The following is a 22,112-nucleotide window of genomic DNA, read 5'->3' on the forward strand; positions in this document are numbered from 1 at the left end:
AAATAATATGAACAAACCAGCAATTTTGTAGCCTTTTGAGGGAATAATAACCTGCTTTGGATGATGAGGATGCAGCTCAGTGGTATAACATTTGTTTTGTATACTTGGGTCTTGGATTCAATCCCCAAACACACACAGAAACAAGACAAAACACAAAAATAATGCTAAATGAAGCCTGATTGCTTTTCTTTCTGTGTACAGGGGATCACACTCAAGGCTTCAGGCCTGCTAAGCAAGCTTCTTCCAGAGAGGTCCACCCCCAGCTTCTAAGATCTCCTGCTTCTTTCTTTTGAGACCCAACACTACATGGCAAGGAGGAAAAACAAATGATTTCTATAAAACAGCAAAATCTAAATATTTCCCATCACATTTTAATATGCATGTTAATAGTAAAGAATATTCCACACTAGTTAATGTCATGATTTTGGTAAGTCATCTCCAGATGGCCACTGTTGCCTTGTAACAGGTGGCCTCCTGTCTCTGGCTGTAAGGGATACTTAGATGGCCTGGCCCGATGAATGTTTGAGGAATTTGCTAGTCATCTGAGCAAGAACTCCCTCTGCTGCTCAGTGTTAATTATAACAAAACATAGAAAAATTATACAACAAGAAATTATAATAAATGAGTACAAATTATGGGAAATACAATGCAGTTTATAAGGCTGATAAAATTTCTTTTTTCTTGGTCACAGCCTAGACTTCTGAACCCACTCCTAAGACCTTGTGTGATACTCACCTATGACAAGTTTATCAAATGGACCTTGCTGAAAAAGCTCATCATGTTGTATTTACAGCCGGGAGGCTCATCGCCCATAGCCTTTGAGGTGACACCTGGTTGCCGTGGCCTGTCCTTACCAGGAATCCCACCAGGTTGGTCTAGCCTGATTCTTTGTAGCAGTATGTCTTCTTAGCAATTTTCTGTCTGCTGACACCCATATTGCTCTTTGCTTAACAATTCCCATCTGTTCATAGTTGAGCCCTCTGTTCCTTTTCTACTGTAAGACGCCATCATGGATGTCCCTGTGCCCATCATGATGGCCTTGAGTAAAATGTCCCTTACTATGCTTTAATAAGTATTATTGAATAAGGTTTTATTTGACCAAGTTTGTATATTCGAAATTATTTAGGAGGTGAGAGGAAATACATCTTTGGTGTGATTGCTTAAACAAGAGGCCCTATAAGGTTTAAAAGAAAATAGCCAGACTTCTGGGCGGGGTGCTGGGGATTGAACACAGAGCCTTGCATATTTTGGGCAAGTGTCTGCCACCAAGCTGCATCCCACTCACTGCTTTCTCTCAAAAAAAAAAACTTATCATTTTTATTTTATGTATATGAGTGTATTACCTGCATGGATGTAAGTGCACCTGTGTTGTGCAGTGCCAACAGAGGTCAGAAGAAGGGTGTCAAATCCCTTGGACCTGGAGTTATGGATGGTTGTTAGCTGTCATGGGGCTACTGAAAACTGAACCCATGTCTTCTGCAAGAGAAACCAGTGCTCTTAACCACTGGACCATCTCTCCAGCCCCTTATTGCTTTTTAAAGATAAGAATCTCATTGTATGGTTCAAACAGGCTTTGAATTCACTATGTAGCCCAGACTGGGCTTGGACTTGAGATTTGTAGGACTGCCTCTGACGGCTGGAATTACAGTCATATGCTACCATACCCAGCCCAACAGACTCAGAAAAATAAGTGATTTATGTTCTCTCAATTGTGGCTCCTAGTTCCAAATCCTTACATGTGAGTCTATATTCTGATGTGATTGAAGAAGCCAGAAATATAGAAAGGAACCATGGAGGTAGAGAGGAAGAAAGAGCTCAAGAAAGGAAGATAGTAGGAGACAGGTGTTATCAAGGGGGAAACGAGGGATATTATAGATGGGAAACAAATAAGGAAGGCTATGCAAGGGAAGAGAGAGAGGATAGATAAATAATTCTTAAGTGGTGTGAAAAACCAGAGGGAAATGCATTAGTTCAAAAGTTTACTGAAAAATACACACACACACACACACACACACACACACACGTATGAGTGCATGTGTATAGCTGAAGGCCCAGGCCTAAGTGTCATATCTATAATGCAACCTCTACACCCAAGGCTCAGGAAGCATAACAGAACAAGGGACGGAAAGAATATTAATGCAGGTCTCAACTCTCACCAGCAAAGCTTCCTCTTGCAACAGATGTCATCAACCCAGAAAGCCAAAACCGGCCAAACTGCACAAAATAAGAGACTGTAGGGTATTTATCCATGAATAGGGCACCTTTTCAAACCTCTACCATCCAAGGCTCAGGTACCACTGCAGAAGAGGAGGCAGAAAGATTGTAAGAGCCAGAACTGGTGGATGAGCACAAGGAAACAGCTGAAAAGTCACTCGTATGAACTCACTCATCACACAGCAGTGGTGACGGCATTCACAAAGTCCATGGATGTTCAACCCCAAATTCCAGCACAATGGGGAAGTGGGAAAGGAGTCCCAACCTTAGCTGAGGATTTATTGGTAACCAATAACTCCTGGAAGAGGGAGAGCTGGTTTCCTTTTAAGAATGTGATGGTAGGTAGGTTAACCAGGCCCTAGTGGATGGGCCCACACCAAAAGACATTTGGAGACACAAACTTGACTTGATAGGCCTTAATGTATCTGACAGAATGCATGAAATCCAGCAGGGGATCTATAAGGGGCGGAGATAGGTAAGGGGGCCTGAATCAATAAATTATATTGTATGATTTTTGCAAAATGGAGTGGGCTTATCAGAGGGCCACTTAGCACTCAGAGGGTCCTTTCTCAACCACAGCCCAGGAATGGAGGGGGTGTCAAAAGGAGCATCCATGATAAGCAAAAACAGGTGGGAAGCTATAACATTGATGCAAGTTATGGAAATTATGGAGAGAATGAGAGGGGGAAGAGAAAAAGGGAGGTAGAGAGAGAGGAAGAGAGAGTGAGAGAAAGACTCCCCAAACCAAACCTGGATTGGCTCTACAAAGATAATGTCATCAAAAAGCACTGTTTGGATTCATTATATGTACATCGACATATATGTATGCATATACCCTGACACAAGAACACACAGGATGTGTTGTAATTTCAGTGTCTAGTGTAAAGCAGGGATATAAAGTAGTCAAGTGTGGCCACCACTCTGGAGAGAAATGCCTCGAGGCAGACTGTGTAGACAATAGCACCTGCATGTGTCCAGTTCCCTACTTGGTGATACAGTTTTCATGGTTTTGCAGTTGGCCGTGGTGGTAAGAGTGTTTAAATGCATAGGATTTTTTTCTTGAAAGCTTGTTATAGGCATATCACTGATTGATTGTATTTATCATAAGTGTGATAAATCAAGTTTGTGGTGTTTTTCTTGGCATGCAAGAGCTTCCCTCTGGTCATATCGATGTACACTCACCTTCTTGTCTTCACACAGAGTAACTGTTTGTCTTGGAAAACAAAGATGGAAACTATCTTACAGAATGAAAACTAAACTTTCTATGTGATTGCTCAGGACTCATTGTATCTGATCTCACAGTCTCTCAGTCTCACTAGAACTTTCTGCCTCATCTTACTAGGGAGCACACAAACCATACGTTCTCCCAATTTGCATTCCTGCTCAGACAGAAACCCTCACTTGAAACAGTGTGACGTCTTCCTGAACCTTGCCATCACCATCCAACCCATTCTTCAAGGTAACTTAAAGAATAGTCACTTTCCATCTCTTAAACTTATCTAAACTTTACTACATCAGTTCTTCCAGAATACTACCAGCTCTGTATTAGAGAAGAAGAAATTAAAGCAGGCAGGTTTTTATCCAAAATACTGAAGTTCTCAGTGGTAAAGGCAGAGGTTCAAATCCATGTAGTTCGATGCTAGGCTCCAGGAACTTACACGTTGTGCAACACAACCTCACTCAGAGATAAGACTCGGAATGTATCGTCTATCGTCTGTGGACCACAACCCTGGCTCTGTCCTGACTTCCCACTTGCTTTCTTGATCACTCATTTGACATATGCTACTCAGTAGACTCTCTAGCTGTTTGCCTGATATTCTTTCTCTTTCTTTTCACCTGTCTACTTATCTAAATTAGTTTCTTAGGGACAAACACTAATTGTATTTATTTATGGAATACAATGTGATGTTTTGAAGTGTATGTTGCAGAAAGATTAAATCAAACTAATTAATATATACATCATTTCAACTCGTTATTGTTGTTTTTGGTGGTGATAACATTTAAAATCTATCCTTTTTTTTAGTTTGTATATATTTTTTATTTTATAAATAATTTATTGAGAATTTCATACATGCATATCCCATCACATTTTTCTGCTAACTTCATGTATTCTTTCTTCTTCTTTGATTTATTTTTTTATAGGGGCTTTTGGCTACTCCCCCCTTCTGAAGAGGTACTCTAAAATCTTTTAAGGATTAGATAAAAGCTCCCAAATATTTTCGACATTTTTGGCATTTGGAATGGAGTAGGTTGCTAAGAGGCCTAAGGACATTTTGACTTTTAGCCAAGAAACTGGCTACTTTTCTTTGGGGTCTTTTTACCCTAACTGCCTAGCCAATTCTTACCTCCTATTTTTATCACATCAAACTCTGAAGGAGTTACCCAAATTGCCAATAGGAAATCGGGATGCAGACCACTCTGGCTTCTTCCATGCTGAACAGGGACGCAGGGTGAGGCAATTGGAGTACCCCTTCAGTGGGTCTATCTAAAAGACTCCCAAATTGCATAACTCTTATCTCCAGGAGGAAAAGAAAGTCTTTGAATCGTGAATAGGAGATATGAAGAGGTAAAGGCAAGAGTAATTAGCATTACAAGTTCTAGAGAGGGAAGTAGAAAAAAGTCAGAACAGGGCAGATTTCAATTGTTCATATGAGAGTCCATTGGAATTTCTTGAGAAGGGCTTCCAAAAGCATTCCTCTGTTGGGTTCCTCCTCGGTTTTCTTTTGTCTTCCAAGGCTGAACTCTAGAGTGATGGATTCAGGATTTGCTTTCAGGTATTTTGACAGCTCTTGGAGTGGTTAGAATCAGTGTCAGTTCCCTCTCAAAGACTTCTTGAGAGGGGGAGAATACAAATTTATTTTGAAATACACAATGTGTTTTTATTAATTTTGGTCACTATGCTGTGTGGTAGATCACTGAAACTTACTTCCATCTTACTGAAACTGTGTCATTGATCAGCACCTTCCTTTGCTTACCCCTCTATCAATCTTTGGCCTCTGGGGATCACCATGATACTTTCTGTTGCTATGAGATCAGTGTTTTTAGATTTTACATGTAAGCGGTATTGGTACCAACTGCTTTTGTCACCTCATTTTATTACCAAATGGCTGACACTATGAGCTTTTCAATGCTCTACATATACTGGTGCTTAATAAGCATTTGTTCAGTGACTTATGTCAAGATCCCTGAAATTCCTTTCCATCTTTAATGCCTCTTCCCTAAGCCTTCCATAATATTGATGAAATGTTGGCCAGATATTGCATGTCTTTGGCCACCTCTAAAGAATGCATATAAAGTTAAATCTTCTTTCATCAAAACACAAGGCAAAATGAAAATAGCGTAAAGAAGCACAAAGGCGACGATCCTTCAAACCTCTGAATGCGTGATGACTGACTTGCATCGAGCCTCCTTGTTCAACTTCCATTTCACCTCTGAGGAATGAGTTCATTTCTCCCTTTAGTTTAACAACTAGTGTTTGGTGATTCCTTCATACCCTGCCAGGGCCTGTCTCTTAATTTGTTTTAATTCCAGTGAAATTATGTTTTTATATGAATTCATGTGGGGCTGCAGTTGAGATGAATACTCTAGAGCGGGCGGCCATAGCCTTCTTTGTAAGCAGTGGCCCTCTCAGAACTCACTCCAGTAGAACTCAATGCAGGAGTGTACAGAAAGCTGAAATGACAGGTCTAAACAAGTAGCACCGAAGATAATTTCCAAATTCAATTATATTCCTTGCTGAGGTAAATACACACACCCCAAAGAGGTAGTTTCAGCTTGTGGGCGTCAAATGAAACCTCAAGTATATCAGATGACTGATTTCCTTCTTTAACTTGAACTCACAAATGTTTTGGATCATTTTAATATCAAAGGGAAACCTGGATGGTCTGACCCTTGACTCTCAATGACTCTCTCTCTTGCCTGTATTCAGCCATCACCACGTGGGTGCTACCTCTATCTTTATATATAATCTGCTTCCATGCTCATGGCTCACGGTTGCTAATGGAATTGAGCATCCAAATTGAGTTCAGGATAAAATGATCTCTATTAAACTTTGGGAAGCATTTGCTTTTAGTTAGCTTTGCATTAATGGTATCAAGTAAGCAATACCTAAGAATCTGTAGTCATGACCTCTTGGCACAAGCATGTCCTACGTAGTACTTTTTATGGTATATTGATGTCCTAAAATGTTCTGAATACAGAATAGACCTTAAGGCAATCATTGAATATAGTTAGCTCATCGCAAAAGTCTTTGGCCTGCAGAGACAGCTCCTGCAGAGAATCACCTAAAAGGGCCCCCAGGCTGCAAAGAGGCCCCACACAGAAGAAGCCCACTGGGCAAATGCCTCTTGCTTCAGGGCCAGCGCCTGCCTGGCAGCTCATAAACACCATTAGTGCAGCCTACTGCTGAGTTATTATGCAGCAGAAAGGTACTTGAAACTGCTGGTTGGTCTTGTTATTTTATTTCCCATTCGCCTGGGTCAAAGTGGCAACAGTCAGTTGAAAAGATCGGGCAGTTCCAACTTCTCATTGTTCCAGAGGATGAAACTTATACACAGATTTGTTACATGTGATTTTGCAAATTTCCATCCCGGTCTATGCAAGAGGACTGTGTTCTTAGTAAAGACAACCCAAAAAGCTGGGCAAAAAGGAACAGAATGGAGCTAAATTGTCTCTTTAGAATCTTTTCCAAGATGTGAGCCAATAACCAAAATGAAACCTTTTATTTACTGATTTGTATATGGAGTTAAAATACATAGTGAGATGCTGAAAATCAAGCACTTCTCTTTTTGTGACAGGACACTAAATGAAAAATTCTTGTTTTCCAACCCCTTTTAAAACTTTCTCTCTACCTTGCTGTATACTCTTATTCCCACGCCATTCTGTTCATCTACTTCTGAAAGTCATTAACAGTGTAGATTTTGATGGCACTTGGAACACATATGTGGCTGAAAGTCACCCAACATTTTTATTTAATGTTTTGGTGCTCTTGAAATGAGGCACCATATTCCAATGTCTTTATTGTTAATATTCCCTCCCAGGACCCAATTAATGATAAATAGAGTAGGTCATGAATTTCAGGTTTTTTTCAGGAGGAAAAAAAAAAAAAAGAAAAGAAAAAAAAAAAAACCTGTTTCTGGAGAAATGACACAATAATTCTAAGTTGTCACATTCATTAGGGCTCATTGGTATTGACAATGCTGAACCTGTCCCTCAGAATCACTGTTGGAGCTCTATTCTTGCGGGGTCGAATGCAATGAACTCTCAGTGGTAGCTGCTGACCTCTGATTCCTGCCATCTTGCAGCAGGCTTTGGGGAGTGAGGGCATCCTTAGGGGCTTTGTTCTTTCCTTATGTAGACCTTGAAAAGCTGAGGAAACTTCCTAGAGGCCTGGGCCCCAGTGAGAGAATCCCAGACTTGTGACTGGAATGAATATTTAACTTGATTGGCTTTCTGCTTCTGTAATCATCAATCGTTCCCTGGAATTGTATTCACGTTTTATGAACTCTCTGTCTCATCAGTTTCTTTGATCTGAAGTCATTGTCTTCCAGTTGGGCATTTGCCTGCCTCCCAACTCATCAGCCCCCGAATCCATCTAAATAATGCACTACATGAGAACTTAGTGTTTCCCAAGTAACAAAAGCTAGATCTGAATGCTTCAGTGCATCATGAAAGCCTGTTGAAACCATCAATCTTGCTGGCTCTTGGAGAGGTCAAGAGACGGCAGGGCCAGCTGGCCAATCAATTAACCAAGAAATGCAGTTCGGAGCTTGAAAAAAGCCGTCTCCATGTTATTCTTTGCAACAACATAACTGTCGATATTTACAGCAGTCCGGTCATCAAGCCTCCAGAAAAGGACGGGAGTGGCTGCCACGAGCAGCAAATGCTAGACTCATTGGCAATTCTTATGACTGCCAAAAGGAGCCAGTCTTACAGAATATAATTTTGTGAGTCAAATTGAATACAGAAATGTTTAGAGTCTGAAAAAAAAAAAAGATTGTGTGGCATCCACCCATAAAAATCATGACTGTCTTTCTCTACAATCATTTTTACTGCCCTGATTGAAGTAAAAAAAATCTTCGTAGTTGGCCTCTGCAATGAAACTTTTCAGTAATTCTATGTGATCAACTACATCCTTAATTAAGGAAGACACAAAGAAGAGAAATAAACTAAGGCCTTTTGGTGTTAAAATTCTGCAAAAGCATGGACCAGTTCCATGTGGTTCATACAGAAACCAGGAGACAGTATCACCAGAGAAAGGTCATGAAAACTGAATTCTTCCTTCATCTGTGACCGTCAGCTCCACCTCTCAGGCCACCCTTGAATCTTGTGTGTATGTGTTCTCTTTCTGCAGGTCCTTGGTTCTTTCTTCCGTTCCTCCTCGATTCCGCTGATAGGACGGAAATCTTTGCCAACAGATTCTCCTATTTTCATGGTTTCTGGCACATATATTTCTGTAACGAAATCCCCTGTTTCTTCTCTGTCTGCCTCTTTCCCAGTTACACATTCATATATGTCATATTTTTACCACACCTGAAAGATATTTGTCTAAAGTTCACTACTTTCTGTGAAGACAGTACATTTAACCTCAATTTTTCGAATAGAAAAGTTTAAATTTGTAGTGATGAAAGGCTGAAGATGGAGTTTGGTCATCCACTGTGTACTTAGCATCCAAGACACCCAGGTTCTATCTCTAAACCCACTGGGAAGACAACACAAAACAAAAAACAACCTAAAACAACAACCACAATAAAAAGACCTATAAAACAAACACTACAAGAATGAACTAAAATAACTTATTTAAATCACTTAATATCTGATCGATGAAGAGCAATACAGTTTTTATAACATTAATAGTATTTTCAATTATTTGCTTGTAATCAGGTAATCTGTGAGTGTCAGAGCTGAAATTTGAACTGAAATTATCTTTATCTCTGTTTTTTTTCATGATTTTAGACAATATTTTGGCTTAAGAATACACATCTGGGGCTAAGAAGATGGCTTACTGTGCAGGCATGAGGGTCATAGCATGGATTCCCAGCACCACAGAAAAAGCTGGACATGATGTTGTGTGAATATAATCTCAGCATTGGGGAAGTGGAGACAGGATCCATGGGCTTGCTAGTCAGCCAGTCGAGCCAAATAACTGAACTCCAGGTTCCGTGAGAATCCTACCTCAAAATACAATAACAAGAAGAATAATAAGAAGCATTGAGGCCAACACCTGATGTCAGCCTCTGTCCTACACACACACACACACACATACACACACACACACACACACACATACACACACACACACACACTTGAACTTATGAATACGTGTCGAGAATCGCATGTACTCTTAAGCCAGGAATGATAAAAGAAAAGACAGGAGAAACATAAAGGAGTTAAGAAGTGAAGTCCAAAGACATTTAGAGTGACAGCAAGAAGACTGGATGGTGCTTACTGATAGACCGGGAGAATGCTTGGCTAGCATGCACAAACCCTGAGTTCAATTCCTACTACTAATGAAAGAAAGAAAAGAGAAAAAAGAAACAACACAAAACCACCCAAATCTAGAGTGATGGCAGGAGACTGGAGAAGGTGTTCCTGACTCATGGGACTTTTGACAGGGTGGTAAAGGCAGGAAGTACGCAGGATTTCTCTTAAAAATAACATTCCTGTGAGTCTTGTTAATGCTGATACTTTGCAATAGTTGGGAACAATTTTATGTGCTTTGCATAAATAAAGCAATAATCCTCATAAATGACCCAATGAGACATCAGCAGAACACGTGGCATTGCCCATCTCACCTTGGTACCTCAGTGTTGCTAAAACTGGAGTACCACTGCAAGCCCTTCTCTTCCAATGGGAATGGTTTTTCCAACTCCCACAAAACACTTCCTCCTACATAATTACGCTCTGATCCAATGAGTTCAAGTAAGTCCCAAAATGCCTTGAAAAACATATTGGAAAAGTTAGGACTGCTAGAATAACAAATACTCAACATTACTCTTCTAAATGAAGTTCTTATATTTTATATTCCTTTTGTATCTTCAAGTACAAAGCAAAACAGCATGTCTACATTCATTAACCTCTGCCTGAGCACAGTACTTTCTCATAAATAAATGTAAAGGACTAAATTACTATGAATACACTTGGAAAATAACTAAGAAAAGTGTTAAGTGCTCTGGCATCCGTGATGGTCAATCTTGATCGTCACCATCATTGAATCTGGAATTACGAAGACTTATGCCTCCGGGCAGGTCTGTGATGGTATTTCCAGGAGAGGTCACCTGAGAGGGGAAAGTCCTACCTCCAGTGGGCAGCCTCTCCTGCCAGTGTGGCCACAGACAAAGGCAGGTGGAAAGCAGTTCTGCTTGCTTGACTTCACTTCTTGTTGGTGAATACATCTTATTGTTGCTGGTGCTGCCATCGGAAACTAGTCTCTTTATCCTTCCAAAGTGGGCCAAAGATCACTGGCTCTCCAGGAGTCTCCCAGGCCTTCAGCACTAGATTTGGACTGAGCAGGTACTGGGTTCTCAGCCTCTCCAAAGGGCAGATACCCAGTGTTGAACTACCTAGTCCATATCATGTAAGGCAATCTAATAAATCCTCTTTTGTAATATAGATTAATTCCATCAGTTCCTGTCCTTTAGGGTGCCAAGGAAGAGCACGTGACTGGTGGGAGCCTAGGGGTGCTCAAAGCCTGGGGAAGCCAAATGCCACCCACCAGGCTTTCACAATTGGGAATTGGGAGCTGCGAGAGATTCAGATGGATCTGGTTGAATCTAGAAACGAGGGTGAAACTAGAGCATTAAAAACTAAGCAATAGCAATTTATGCTGGAGAAAGCCTTGATTATGATTTTGACATTTCAATCTAAGATTTGTGATTAATTTGTTATTTTTATTTAAATATTTTATTTATTAGTTTTATTTTATGTGTATGAATATATTGCCTGCATGCATGTGAGTGCACCGGTGTCATGCAGTGCCCATGGAGATCAGAAGAAGGAATCAAATCAGTTGTTAGCCATCATGTGGGTGCTGGGAATCGAACCCAGGTCCTCTGCAAGACAAGCCAGTGTTCTTAACCACTGCATCATCTTTCCAGTCCCTATTTAGATAATTTAAAGGATAAACTTTTCCCTGTTCCCTTAATTTCCCTATCTTTTTGTCAGTAATAAACACGTCTTCTGAAAACGAGAAAAATACAAAACAAAGAGATGGGATCACTGTTAGACCTTGAAGGAGAAATTTCAAAAACTTAAGTGGAAGAAATTTAACACAGTTATACAGGGAGAATCACTTAAGAAGTAAGAATTCTGCACCTCACCAGGTGGCTCCTGTCCTTTCCACTGTCCTCTGCATTTCTAAGGAGTTGGAGGCAGGAGCCATGGAGTAAAACAAACAAATAGTGACAAAAAAACGTTTTCCACACATACTGTGTATGAAGGATTACCCTACATGTGAAAGACCCCAAGAAGACAACTCTGACAGTCTGCTCAGGGGCACAAAATGAGAACTGAAAGAACATGGTCTTCCAACGAGTCTAGTGTCCTTTCTACTAGTTCAGCAGCTGCAGCAGCAACATTAGAAACTACACCTAAAAGAGGAATGTATACTAAACAAATGGATTTCATTAATTGATATCAGAATTACAGGATAAAGGATTTGGGAAGTAACCTCCCCTTTCTCTTTATCTACACAACTTCTCTCTTGATAAACCATGGAGAAAACCCCAGAGGGTTTTGGAAGCATTGGCCTTCTGAGCTAGATACTGCCCTGAAAATTTCAGTCCTGTGGCTATGACAGGTACCAAGTCTCTTGGTTTCTGGTTTAAGATTAGGACTGGGGATGCCTGAAGGGGTTCACTGACACTACAGTTTTGAATTTTCTTTTATTGATCAAGTCTTCTTGATGCTGTCTTGAGCATCAGCCCTAAAGTTGGCTCGAAACAAGTTAAAAAAGTTAATTGTAACTTAAATCGGCTTGCTCATTTTACAGTGGAATGGTGCTAAGAAGCTGATACACCCAGGAGAAAAAAGTGCTTTTTTAGGGTATTTAACTATTGCAAATGCTACATGACTATTTAATAGTGGTTGACTTAAAGGAGTTTTTAGTTTTGTCTTAAATGCAAATTTCTAAATGTATATTATTTCTTGCCAAACACAACTGGACTCTATAGGAATTGTCTGATTTATCTAAAATCCATTGTTTTTTTTTAAAAAAAAATGTAAAAAGGGCAGAATCAAGCATTAGTAGCCTGATTGATGGTGATTGATCTATAACCACAAAGCTTTTTATCAGAATAGTCAGTTTAAAACAACCACTGAAAATGTAAATGTGGCAAGTTACAAGATGTAGAGGAAAAATATGAACCCACTTGGGACCAAGGAAAAGTGACTACACAATGGCATTTTTTCTTCTTAAATAAAGTGAGAGCAGGCCAGGTAATGGAGTAGTCCGTCCTCCCACCCTATAAGGCACAGAGATAAAGGATGCTATTGTTGCTGAGAAAGATAACAGAATAAAGTGAAGATAAGCCATTTGATAAAAGTTACATGGAAACAGAGTTAGTGCCTACATGGACAGGAGCAAGTGGAGGGAGCCAGTGGTTCCTGGGCAGCAGACATACATGTTCAATGTTCACAAGCTCTACACAAACCCATTGAAGGTAGCCAGGCCTTAGTTGAAGCTGTATCCTAAAAGATTAGCAGCAATCAGGGAAAAGTTAAACATGGTGTCACTGAATAAAACATCTGCAATTAAAACTGTATATTTCTTCATTTTTAAGACCCTCCTCATTGAGTCAAGAAGCTTATCCTAGTTAACTGCACTGGGCAGATTGTTGTTAGCAACAATGGATGTTAGCAACAATGGATGGTGACAACTATATGCAAGGTCAAAAAAATCATTTAAGGCACACAAAGCAGACATGGAGAAAAAAGCAGAATTTAAATGCAGAGAAGGCAATTCTTCATAATGCGGTCTCAAGAGTCAGTTTCAGGAAGAAATTGTTTAACTAGGAATTCCTGGCATGTGAGGTGAGGGAACTGATCTGAGAGGTTAAGTGTGGTTATTGTTTTCCTCCATTGAACAGAACATTTTATTGGCTAGGGGAGGGCCAAGATGCCCTGTGAGGCACATTTCAGAAGGATTGTGTAGGATTTAAGAGCAGCAAACCCACAACTAGTAATCTCCCAACCTCACTCACTCACTTCCTCCCTAATCAATGTCCTAGTTTTTCTATTCTGCTGAGTGACGAGGGACGGAGGACTTATCATAGATTAATAAGAAAGATTGTGGACAAGGGAGATGGCTGTAGGTAAATGTGCTGTCTGCAGTATTATGAGGACTTGAGTTTGAATTCCCAGAACCCATGTGAAAGTAGGATGGAGAAACAGGAATGTCTCTGCTATTGCTTAAAATGTGTAGCCTGTTTCTATTATATCACCACTACTTAGCCTATCTGCACCTATTTAAATTTCTCAGAAGAAGGAAGTTGGCTGGTTTTCACCGTACAACGTGCAGACTCCATGTCACCTCCACTTTGTTGTTTATCAGAAGACAAGGGCATTCAGTTTCATCATCTCTGACAATCATTACTCCTACTGCTTTTTTGAAATAATTTTTGATTGACCCATATGATTTGTTTGTATTTATGAAGTACAATGTGTGAGTTGATTCATGTATATATTGGGTAGTGATCAAATTTGTGATTAGCATATCCATCAGTTAAATGTTAATTTCTTGATGATGCCCTGTCGATTTGGCTCCTGGGGTAGTGCAGGACTCTATTTCTACTTGAGGTTCTAGCACAGTACTCCAAGCATAACTGTTGAGAGTTGGGGAGATGTCTCAGTGGGCAAGGTGCTTGCTATGTGAGCATGAAGACCTGCGTTTGGATACTCAGCGCCCCTGTTAAAATCTGAGCCTGATGGCTTTTGTCTGTAACCCCAAAGCTGGGAGTCAGAATGAGGTGAATTCTGGGGGCTCTCTGTCCAGTCAGTCTAGCTGAAATAGTGAGCTCCAAGTTCAGTGTGAGAGTCTGTCTGAAAAACTAAGGTGGAGAAGCAACTGAGGAAGACATCTCAACATCAAACTTGGGCATCCATACATGCCTTCATGGACAAGTGAATCCTTATACACCTGCACATGCACACACACACACACACACACACATGCATCTCACACACACACACACACACACACATGCATCTCACACACACACACATATGCAAAGAAAGTTGAAGTAAACTGATATGATGGCAGAGAAAAGGAAATGAGTCAAACACCAAGGTCTGGGTGTAATTGGTTACTTGCCTAGGTACAAACAAGGGGATGGGCAGGCAAAGGGCCTAGACACTGACCCCAATGAATGAATGAGTAAATGAATGACTCTCAGTGGCTTAAATACTTTATAGTCTTTTTCCCAGTGAGTCTCCCATAAAATTCTTTGGAAAACAAAGTCTTGATATTGAAGTAGATAAAAATATATATTGATGGTATGATACTGACAACTTGTGTCCCAGGCTCTTAATGTGTAATGAACGCATAGCATGTAAAGAAAATTGGAATGCCAGACTGCTCAAACGTATATGTGTAGTAGATGTCAATTAGGCACAACTTAGGGGAGCAGAGCTGCTGGAGTAACTGGTGGAAAACAGAAGTTGTTTTCTGTAACTGAAAGTGGCTGAAAAAAAATCACAAACCAAGAAATCTCCGTAGGAGAAGTTAAGGAAACAAGAAAAGTTTGTTATTTGGAGAAATGTTAAACAGAAGCTGTGAAAGGTTGGTCTAAGTTGGAAACTTTGAGCCAAATTGTGGTGGGTAGTGATTTGAGGAGGTTGAAAACAGTGTGAATAATGCTGTGAGTTAAAGGGAGATGACGGAACCCTGGCTGTTGTTGCTAGAAATACAGACTGGAAGTATTTTCTCAAGAATTAACTAAATCAATTAACTTCAGTTGACCTCAGGTTGCAAACAGATTGAAACCTGGAAGAAAAACAAGACTGATCCCTCTCAGGAAGGCAAAGCTGGACCCTAATTCCCCTGTATCCCCGTTTCTGTCTATCCCTCTGCCTATACAGCCTAGCACTCACCACCCCCACCCCCCAACGTCCCTTGCAGGAAAGTCATTCTTTGCATCCTAATGGTTGGTTGATTGCCTCATTCCTGACAAGTCATTAAGGAGGAAAAGTACCAGGGATTAGCAGGCCGGACTGCAGTCCCCAGAGCATTGTGCTGCTAAATGGGTTGTGCTTATTCCCTTCTCTCTGGTGGCTGGGAAGGACATGCTAGCTTCCTGAAGCTCCTAGGTTGAGGCCAGGTGTTTATAACTGAGATGTTTACAGCATTCAACCAGAACCACCGAAGTGCTGCGCACTGGACAACTACAAGCAGCAACATTCCCAATCAGCCATCCTGAAATGTTGGTTTCTGCATAAAGAGGGAGAGAGAGGCCACATGCCAAGGAGGACCTTTCATAGAGCCCTTCCTGGCAGTCACAGCCCTCTGGCTCAATCTCACCTTCAGTTCTTATTCTTCTCATTATTTATGCAGAATACATAGTTCTGTCCCACATTTCAAAAGCATTTAGCATACCTTTGTGTTTATATAAGCATACATATTCCTGAAAAAAAACTCATTGAATGTTTTCTTGAATGATTTTTGATTTCCATAAATTAGACTCTATGAAAATATGTCTCTTGTTTGGGAAGAAACTATCTTTTGCAGCAGCCATGTTGAACTGCGCGTGTGCCAGAAAATGGATGAGTGCTACGAGACTCATTCTGCCCAATAATTATAAAAATTAAAGACAAAATAATGTAAGATGAGCAGAGCCATTTGTGCATAGTCCCTTCCAGGGGCAGACAGGTTAGTGCTCATGTTTTCCACCTACATTGTTTGGTGTTTAGTTTGGAGCTATTCTAAAAGGACACACAATGACCTTAAAATTTTTATATATGAAGAATTGCTGTCTTTAGGTTAGGCAAAGGTAAAAATTAGCATTTTACAAAGAGAACAATTGTGAAGCTATGTTAAAGATCAGAAATGGGTATAGCTTGCCAGGCATGGTGGCACACACCTTTCATCTCAGCACTTGGGAGGAAGACACAAGCAGACCTCTCTGAGGTTCCAGACCAGTTCCAGCTGGAACTCTCTGAATTCCAGGCCAGTTCGAGCTACTGGGAGACCCTTCCTCAAAAAAAAAAAAGGAGGCAATGAGATCTCATACATTGCACAAATGTGGGAAATTTTCAAAGGATAAGTAAAAAATATCGTTAAAAAAGAAATATCATAATTCTATAAATAAAAAAGAAAAAAAATAAAGAGGCCCTCATATTCCTTTTGAAAAATAAACGACAGTGGTGTTAACATCTCTGTGTTCATGAGCTCTGAGGTTTCAGACAAGAACACTAGTTTTGTTTTGTATCCTTGCTGGTGTCCTGTGACGTGAGAAAGGGTCCTGGCTTAAAATGCGGATGCTTGCCTGAAGTCTAAGTTCACCGCAGCTCCAGGAGAAATGTTTCTTGGCCTGGCAAGATGCTCAGTGCTGGTAAAGCCCTTGCCACCAAGTCTGGCAACCTAGTTTGATCCCCAAGCCCCACATGGTGGAAAGAGAGAAATGACTCTTGCAATTTCTCCTCTGACTTCTGTACACATAAGTAAAGAAAGAAAGCAATGTTTAAGAAAAGTTTTGAGTGGCGCGCACCTTTAATCCCAGGACTTGGGAGGCAGAGGCAGGTGGATATCTGTGAGTTCAAGGCCAGCCTGGTCTACATAGTGAGTTCCAGGACAGCGTTGAGATTAGTTCCAGAAGATTTTGTTTTTTTCCAAAACAGTCTTACAAAATGTAGAAATTATTGTTTATATTTAAATTTTCTGTTTAAAGGACTAAAAAAATCCATGTCCCATTGATTTGCTTTTCTTTTCCCTCCCTCCCTCCCTTCCTTCCTATATAAATATCACCCTTTTGGAGCTAAAAAAAATTATTCGGATAGGTTTTGGTTTCTTGCTGGAGTGCAGTCTGCCTGTCTAAATAAAAGGGTGAAGCTTGATATTCTTTGTAGATTAACACTTAAAGTAGCAGCAACAGATTCAAGAAAGGCGCAAAATGCAATGCCTTTTCTATTGAGATGGAGAGCTGAGAAGTAGGTAACTGACTTTTTGCCATATTGTGTTCTTAGAAATTACTTGAGAGCAGGACCAGGGGAAAAATAAATTGCTCTGAGCCTTTATTTAGCCTCTTCTGTCCAAGGCTAGCAAGGCAAAATGCTGAGTTTATAAAAGCTGCAGAAACTCATAACAGCCCTTGAAACTCAAAGATGAGAGGATCCAGCCAGCAAAAAGTGAAAGGGGCTGATTTCAGGCATCAGACATTCTGAGCTGAAAGCATATTCAGGTTTATTTATGTTTGTTTGGAGCTTGTAAACTCTGACAGGTACTTGAGAATCGGCTCAGAGCATGATCCAGCAGGTCATCCACACTCAGTCTTAACACTGCAGCCCAGACCTCACAGTAACCCACAGCTCACTAAGATTTTATTCATTTTCATGTGTGAAGGCAAAACAGGCTTAACTATCCAACTCTGTACGAGATGAGACAGGTGCATGTGGAGTTATACTCCACAAGGTGTTACTAATTAATACGTGGAAGAATCTGATAGTATTATGTGTCTGACCTTATTTTATACTTGATCTTAGTCAAAAGGCTGAGAAGCAATTTTCTGACTTATTTTAGACCATAGTATCTAACACATTTTACTTACTCATTTTGGTATGTTTATTGAGTCCATCTACATGCCAAGTATTCTTCCAAGTCTGTTTACCACTATGAACACACAAAGTTCGCTCATGGAGTTTACCTTGAATTTCACGGCAGGATGCAGGAAAAAGACAGATCACTAAGAGATCAGTGATTAACAGTCTACTTAAAATTAGTATATGATGTGGTAAAGCTCAGTGAGACCAGCAACATGGCCTCAGATGAGAGAATGTCTCCCTGAGAGGCTAAGCTTTCCATGAACAGGATGTCATCTTTCCAGAGACCGACTTACAGAAGATATCTGCAGAGGATTGTTCAAGACCCACCTCCTGATGGACTCCAAAATCCATGGATGCTCAAGTCACATTTAAAATGATATAGAGTTTGTCTGTAACTCATCTTTCAGCTTTTGATCCATGTTTCAAAAATGAAAAGCTAAAACTGTATAAGAGCAGAGAAAAATTGTCTGGGCATGGATTTGATGTGCATTTATTTTGCATTATTTTATTTTATATACTCAGGTATTTATTTTTATAGTGTACAGACCGAACCCAGGACCTTGAACTATATCCAAAGCCTTCATTTTTGAGACTGAGTCTTGCAATATAGTCAAAGCTGGTCCCAAACTTAACAATTTCCTATTTCAGTCTCCTGCATGCTTGAATTAGAGGCATGTGCCTTCATGCCTGGCCAATGTGGTACCTTGATGAACATATACACGGTTAAGCAATTATTGTAGATACAATGTGTTTTTTTAACATTCTCTGTACATTGGAAACCAAATATACTACGGAAAGCATCATATATATTTACCATGTTAGGGAATCATGAGCACACACACACAAACACACATGCATTCTCTATGTATACATACACTTCTTAGAATCTCCTTCCTGCTTACTATGCCTCATTTTAAGAAAAAAACACAATAAAACAGAAAGATTTCCAAAAGCCCTATTGAAATTCATAGAGATCCTTAATGCCATGTCCTTATAGTGGATGTTTTGAGCCAATCTTCATGAAAATAGCACAGAGGAAAACTTTAACTCAAAAGATTAAAGAAAAGTATTTCCTTTCTGTTAGTCACCGTAAGAAGGACCATATAAACATGTTATTAAAATGAAGTCGGCCAGACTAGGGCCTGTGAATGGGAATGGCTATTTCCTGATATTACTGCAACTCATATTCAATTTTGTGCTGTATGACTGGAGCAAAAAGAGTGATGGGTTGAAATGATTTGCTTTCTAGACGGATATAGAAATGGAACTGTGGCATTGGGAGATGACTCAGTGGTTAAGAGCACTGGCTGCCCTTGCATGGGACCTGGGTTTGAGTCCCAGTACCCACATGGTGGCTAACAGCAGTCCGTAACCCCAGTTACAGGGGATTCGAAGCCCTCTTCTGACCTCTGCGGGCATTGCATGACGCTGGTGCACGTACATACAGGCAATGCATGCATACACATAAAATAAAAAATAATTTTTTTAAGAATGGAAATGCTCCAGAGAAGGAATCAATGACAAGCACAAAAGCAGTTTATGAAAAGTTTTAGCACAGACACGATTAAACACCATGCTGTGTGAGGCAGGGGTCAGATGTTATGCTTGATTTTTGAATATGGGACAGTGCTTGGCAGATGTTTGGATGTTCTCCGAAGAATGAGTACAACCTCTATGTACGTTTCACTCTGGCAGACTTTATTTAAGGGAGAGAGAAACTACTTTTGTGAAAGGGATATATTTTCTTTTTTTAAGTTTTATTTATTATTTTTTAAATTTTAACTTATTTTTTTTATTTTATGTGTATGTGTGCATTGCCTGCATGTAGGTAAGTGCACCCGTGTTGTGCAATGCTCGCGAAGGTCCGAAGAGGCTGTCGGATCCCCTGGGACTGGCATTACAGACAGTTGTTAGCTGCATGTGGGTGTTGGGATTTGAACCTGGGTCTTATGCAAGAACAACCAGTGTTCTTAACCACTGAGCTATCTCTCCAGCCTTGGAAGGGATATATTTTCATTTACCAGCAAGTAACATTTAGGATGTATTTTCTTCTTAGGGGCTTTACAATAAGACATAATCTTTTTTGGGAAGGACAGGAACAGGTATAAACAAGAAGGTAATTATCGACAATATTGCTAGCAGATTACAGCATACTGTTGGATTTTTGTCAAATAGACTTGCAAAATACACTTTTTCTGTTACAGAATTTTTCTTTTTTTAAAACATATTTTATTTATTATCTTTGTTTTATGTGTACGGATGTACTGCCTGCATGTATGTGAATACACCCATGCCGTGCAATGCCGCGGAAGTCAGAAGAGGGCTTCAGACTCCCCTGGAACTGGAGTTAAGGACAGTTCGTGGCTGTCATGTGGGTGCTGGGAATCGAACCTGGGTCCTATGCAAGAGAAGTCAGGGCTCTTAACCACTGAGCCATCTCTCCAGCCCCTGAGAATTTGTTTTTCTTAAGAGGAAAATCTTTTGCACACACTTAGGAAACTGTTCCAAAGTTTTAAAAACACAACTTTATGAAGAAAAAAAAATGATGTGAAGCAATTTTCCCAGTAAGGAATGGCATCCAATGGAACAATTAGCAGAGTGCAAAGGGTATTAGTGAGAAGCAGTTCCCTGTGCTTCAGCACTGCAACTTTCAAGAGGTTTAAAGAAACACCCTGCAATCCCACTGATTGGGTTCCTCTGCTCTGATTATCAGTCTCTTCTGATTATTAACCTAATTGCTACTGAAATCAAGCAAAGCAACCCAGTGATTGCTTCTTGATTTTTAAAAAACATTCTTCCTGCTTGATGCGGTATTTTTTAAAATCTTGTGTCTTAAGCGGTGTCTGGTATATTGTTGTTTTGATTCAACTTGGAAATATAATTTATTAGCGAAGTCATTGAAATTAGTACGTTATTATTTATTGGTCAAATTGAGCTGTGGTGAAATTCACAGCGCTCAGGAAAATTAACAGATCAGCAGCAGAGATTTGATTCCATGGGGGATCATTTGGAATTATTCTACTGTGATTGAATTTCAGAAGCAGAGAGGTCCTTGATAAGGGAAAGTCATTTATTTTATAAGTATTAAAATAGTGGTTTATTATTCTATGAGCCCTCTCTGACACGTGTGATGCTAAAGGGATCATGTGGGTGACTTCACTGCACTTTCACAGCAAAGCAAATCAAAATGTTGACATTCATAAAACACAAGTTAATCATACTTTCTGGTCAAAGTAAGTGAGGTCCTGTATTTTTTTCTTACCTTCTTCTGAAGTCCTGTTTCCATACCTGGGCTCTTCTTTCTCACTGGAGACCTAATCAAGGTCATAGACATTTTTAAAAAGCTGATTAAGTCAAGCTAGTTATAGTGGCACATGCCTTTAATACCAGAACTAGGGCAGCAGAGGCAGGCAAATCTCTGTGAGTTTGAGGCCAGCCTGGTTTACATAGGGAGTTCTAGGCCATCTACAATAGACGCTACGATAATAATAATTTAAAATTTCTTCTACTAAAAAATATTTTTAGAGAAAGAGAAAACATTACCAAATATTAAGGAAGTTTTTGTTAGTGCGGTGGTTTGAATGAAAAATGTCCTCATTAGGTTCAAGTGGCATTTTAGGGGAGAGCACTGAACCTTTAGGAAGTATAGCCTCGCTAGAGGAAGTACAGCACGGGGCTGGCTTTCAATGTTCACGCAAGTTCAGTTCACCGTCTCTGCTTGTGTTTGAAGTTGAAGATCTGAGCTCTCCTTTCCTGCCACTTGCCGCGTGTCTCCCCACCAGGATGGATTCTTGTCCCTCTGGAACTATGAGCCAAAATAAACTTTCTTCCATACACTGTGTTTGGGCATGGTATTTTATCACAGCAACAGAAAGTAACTGATACAACCAGGAAGGAAGGTACACACGAAGCTACATTAAATAATAGTACCACAGTCTACAAATAAACCTTTTGATGAGTATTCGGTAGTTCCTACCCACTCTCCATTTCCTCCTTAACCCCAGGTGTTCAGCACTGAGGCCTAGGCTGAGTGGATGAGTCAGTTGCCCAGTTGGGGGGGTGCATCAGAAGGAGAATGGAAGGTGGAATGGATTCCATAAGGTCTGGGCTAATCCTGATTCATTGCCTTACTAAGACTGAAGCATTTG

Source organism: Nannospalax galili, unplaced genomic scaffold (genome assembly GCF_000622305.1).
Source record: "Nannospalax galili isolate Female #2095 unplaced genomic scaffold, S.galili_v1.0 scaffold680, whole genome shotgun sequence".
Taxonomy (NCBI): domain Eukaryota; kingdom Metazoa; phylum Chordata; class Mammalia; order Rodentia; family Spalacidae; genus Nannospalax; species Nannospalax galili.